This window comes from Sprattus sprattus (genome assembly GCF_963457725.1).
Source record: "Sprattus sprattus genome assembly, chromosome: 11".
In the NCBI taxonomy this organism is placed as follows: Eukaryota; Metazoa; Chordata; class Actinopteri; order Clupeiformes; family Clupeidae; genus Sprattus; species Sprattus sprattus.
The window spans coordinates 30,720,218-30,725,217 of record NC_137909.1 but is presented as its reverse complement, the minus strand read 5'-3'; positions in this window follow the sequence as shown (position 1 = coordinate 30,725,217).

The window sequence follows — 5,000 nt, the reverse complement described above, 5'->3', positions numbered from 1 at the left end:
AAACAGTGGCGGGTGATGCGGCAGTGATTGAGCCTGCTGTGGCGATCTTTTTAGCTGAGGAGCGGGCTGCGGGTGGAGGCGAACCTGAAAGCAATGAGGGGCTGTCATTAAGGACACTGGCAGCTCCGCAGACGTCAGTAGAGGAGGCGCAGCCTATTGACATAGACACGGTTTTTAAAACACCGGTGAAAAGAAAGACAGACCCGGTGGAGGATAACGCGTCTAAAATAAAGAAGGATGATGACGCAAATGTAGAGCAGGATAGTGATGGTGAATCCATCGACTCGAACTGGTCTGATTGCTCGCAGGGGGATTTAAACCTCTCCTCCAGCGAGGATAGGAAGTACACGGCAGAGAGTATAAACAGCTTTCTGCATGACACGAAGGGGAGGCGGAAAGTTGAGGTGGAGCGCTTTTTTCCGGACTGCCCGCAGTTTGTGAATGACGCTGTTTTGTTGATAAAGGAGGGGGCTTTTGCGGACCCGGAGGTATATCGCCTCCGCAAAATAATAAATAAGTTAAGAGTGAAGTTGCGTGGTGAAAAGTCCTCCTAGCTCTCTATTATGTCTAATTCCATCAAGATTGGCTCTCTTAATTTAAACGGTGCTAGAGATGGAAGGAAAAGGCTGAAATTGTATGACTTCATCAATTTAAAGAAAGTTCATATAATGATGGTCCAAGAGACGCACAGCGATTTTAAAAATGAGGTAGATTGGAAGAAGGAGTGGGATGGGCAGATCATACTAAGCCATATTTCATCCCTAAGTGGGGGCGTGGCTGTTCTTTTTTCTAAGGTTTTTTTGCCTTTGTCATGTGTAACAGAGGAAATAGTTCAGGGTAGGCTTTTGAAGGTGAAAGCGACCTTTGACAATTTCAACATGGTCTTCCTTAATGTGTACGCACCCACAATAGGGTCGGAACGTGTCGTGTTTTTTAACAAAGTGAATGAAGCATTAAAAGATTTAGACCAGGAAGATGTACTCTTTATGGGCGGTGACTTTAATTGCACTGAAAACGACAAACTAGACAGAAACCATCTAGAACCCCATGTCCCCTCCCAAAAAGCAGTAACACAGCTTACTAATGTCTACAGCTTGTGTGACGTATGGAGGGTTTTACATCAGGATGCCAGACAGTATACGTGGTCTCACACCAGAGAAAACTACATCACGTTAGCGCGACTTGACAGGTTTTATGTTTTCAGGCATCACCTTAACCTGGTGAAATCTTGTCAAATCTTGCCCTCTGCTTTCTCTGACCACTGTGCTGTGGTGTGCAATGCTTTTATTAAGATGCAGAAGCCCAGAAGTGCCTACTGGTGTTTCAACACAGCACTCCTGGGTGATAAGCATTTTAAAGATACCTTGACCTTTTTCTGGGAGGGGTTTCGACAGCAAAGAGGTCTCTTTTCCTCTCTGCAGCAGTGGTGGGACTATGGTAAAATCCAGATTAGACAACTCTGTCAGCAGTATACGGCTAATGTTACAAAAGATTTAATTCATTCTTTGAAAAGTCTGGAAGATGGCATTTTGAAATTACAGGGTGTTACAACTACAACAGTGGACAAGACACATGTCAAACTCCTAGAGGATAAAAAAGGCAGGTTAGCTGAGCTTCTGGACGTCAGAGCACAGGGAGCTCTGGTTCGTTCGCGCTTTCAAAATGTCACTCTGATGGATGCCCCGTCCCAATTTTTCTTTAACCTGGAAAGAAAAAATGGCCAGAGCAGGACCATGCATGCTCTAAGGTCGGCAACAGGCCAGGAGCTGACTGATCCGGCACAGATTCGCAACTGTGCAAGAGCATTCTTTTCTGAGTTGTACAAAAAAGAGTGGGTGTGTTCTGACAACTTTGACAGTGGTTTCTTTAATGGGCTACCCAAAGTAACTGAGGACTCATGTGTAGAGTTGGACAGGCCCCTGACGCTCTTGGAGCTAGAGCAGGCTCTTTGGACCATGCCCAATGGCCCCGCCCCAAGTTTAGATGGCCTTTCAGTTAGTTTCTTTAAAGCGTTTTGGCCCACCATTGGGCGAGACCTCCTGGATGTACTCCGCGAAAGCTTGGAAAAAGGCTCACTACCACTTAGCTGCCGTAGGGCAGTCATTACACTGTTGCCCAAGAAGGGGTGCCTACAAGACATCAGTAACTGGCGCCCTGTCTCTCTTTTATGCACTGAATACAAGATCTTGTCTAAGGCTCTTGCTTTGAGACTTAAGAAAGTCATGGCTCAGGTGGTGCATCCTGACCAGTCTTATTGCATTCCGGAGCGCTCCATTTTTGATAACATAACTCTCATCAGGGATATGCTGACTGTCTTTGGTAAAGTGGGTATCAATGCTGGCCTTGTTTCGCTGGACCAACAGAAGGCGTTTGATCGGGTGGAACATCCGTACCTGTGGCACACTTTAGAGACTTTGGGTTTCGGTGTGGGGTTTAGAGCCATGATCAGAACCTTGTACTGTAACATCGAAAGTATTCTTAAGGTGAATGGTGGCCTGAGCGCTCCTTTTAGTGTACACAGGGGGATCAGGCAGGGGTGTCCATTGTCAGGCATGCTCTATTCTATTGCTATTGAGCCTTTTTTGCATATGTTACGCACCAACTTGAAAGGTATTGCGGTGCCATGCTGTAATGATCGCTTTTTTTTGTCTGCCTATGCCGATGACGTGATGGTGTGCATAAATGATGATGATGACATTCATGTGCTGGAGAAGGTAGTGCAAGAATTTAATCTGCTGTCCTCTGCAAGAGTGAATTGGGGGAAGAGTGAAGCGCTCTTGATGGGGGAGTGGAGTGGGCAACGCCCGTCTCTACCTGGGGGCCTGTCTTGGAAGACAGGGGGGTTGAAGTATCTGGGTATCTTTCTAGGTGACGACACTGTGGTTCAAAAGAACTGGGAGGGGGTCCTGGATAAGGTCAGAGGTCGCTTAGGCAAGTGGAGGTGGCTGCTCCCCCAACTGTCCTACAGGGGGCGCGTCATCATAACCAACAATCTGGTGGCCTCAGCACTGTGGCATAAGCTTGCCTGTGCTGAACCTTCAGTGGGACTTCTTGAGAGCATCCAGAAGGAATTGGTCAACTTTTTCTGGGACAGGCTGCACTGGGTCCCTCAGGCGGTTCTCTGCCTTTCAAAAGATGATGGTGGGCAGGGGCTCATTAACGTAGCCAGCAGAAGAGACACATACAGATTGCAGTTCATCCAAAAAATGCTGACGGGACCAGACGATCTGGTGTGGAGGCCACTGGCCCATAACATTTTGCACAGAGTTGGTGATATGGCTTTGGACGTTGCTCTCTTTCAGATGGACATCAAACAGTTGGATTATAGTGGATTACCAGTTTTTTACAGAAGCCTGTTCAAGGCCTGGGGGCTATTCAGGCACCATTGGGACTCGCGCTCCTCCCTTCATTGGCTGCTTGAGGAGCCCATCGTGGGTGGGGCTCGTCTGGATGTATCAGGCTTTGACTTGCCTGGTCTCTCGGGTTTGCTCCGCACGCAGAGGGTCGTACAGCTACGTCATGTTGTCGAAAAGGCGGGGTGCAAGTTTCAAGACTCAAAGGCTCTTGCCTCTTGCTTAAGGGTCAGATCTACAAGATTTGTGGAGAGGTTCCTGGGCAAACTTGCTGAGGCTCTCAATCCGCAGGAAAGGAGTCTACTGGGGGAGTACAGCACAGGCAATAGCGTCTGTAACAATGATGATGTTTTTCCAATTGTAACAATTTCTCCTTCTCTGCTTGAAACAGGCTGCGCTAATCCCCTGCTTGACTTTGGTGATTTTGATGTTTGCAATTTATCATGTGTTACAGGAAAAGTTTTGTACAGGAACTTGGTAAAAATCTTAAATAAGGATGTTTTGAAGGGTAGATTGGACACGGTTTGGAGAGAGAAACTAGGCGTGGGCATCCAAACCAAGCCAGTGTGGAGAACAATATACAAATATCCACTAAGTAAAAGAACCGGTGACCTCCAATGGAGGATTCTTCATGGGGCCATCGCAGTTAATGCGCTCACTTCAATTATGAATCCTGATATATGCGAAAAGTGTCCTTTCTGCCCGGAAAGGGAAACTGTTTTTCACTGTTTCACGACTTGTTTCAGACTGATTCCTCTATTTGATCTGTTAAGCCGTTTGCTCTTGCCTATGAGGACAATATTCACTAGACAGGGCTTCATTCTGGGTTATACTTACAATCAAAGGGAGAAGCAAAGATGTCAACTTGTAAACTTTGTTCTTGGGCAAGCGAAGCTCGCTGTTTACATCAGCAGAAAAAACAAAGTACAACAGAATTCAGGAGAGGAGGTCTTACCGGTGTTTAAGAACTTACTGAAAGCAAGAATTGTTATTGATTTTCATTTTTATAAGTTAATGAGTTCACTTGAAGTTTTTGAGGATCTGTGGTGCTGCAATGGCGCTCTCTGCTCTGTGGTACAGAACGAGCTGCTTTTTGTTTCCTTGATGGATTAGTTGGCTACAACTGGGTACAGTTGGGTGTTTTGCACTTTCTTTGGGTTTTTTTCTAAAGCTTTGTTTTTTGTGTATTTTGTAATTTGTGCTACTTTTTTCCTCTAATAAATGTTTTTGTAAAAATTCAAAAAAAAAAAAAAATTCTCTCTCTCTCTCTCTCTCTACATCGCTCTCTCTCCCTTCTCCCTCTCTTTTTTTTTTTAAGGTTTAAGTTTTAAAGGTTGATTTTCAGGATGTAAATCATATGGACGTGTGTGTGTGTGTGTGTGTGTGTGTGTGTGTGTGTGTGTGTGTGTGCAGGAGTAGGTCTCAGCAGATCTAAACTCCTTCAGACATACACAAGGTCGGTGTGATTTACACAAGTGTGTCTTTGTATACGTTCATGTAGGAAGGATTATTTGTGTGTGTGTGGTGTGTGTGTGTGGTGTGTGTGTGTATGTAGCTGTATATGTTCATGTATGAAGGATTCTATACTGTTTGTGTGTGTGTGGCGTGTGTGTGTGGTGTCTGTGTGTGGTGTGTGTGTGTATGTAG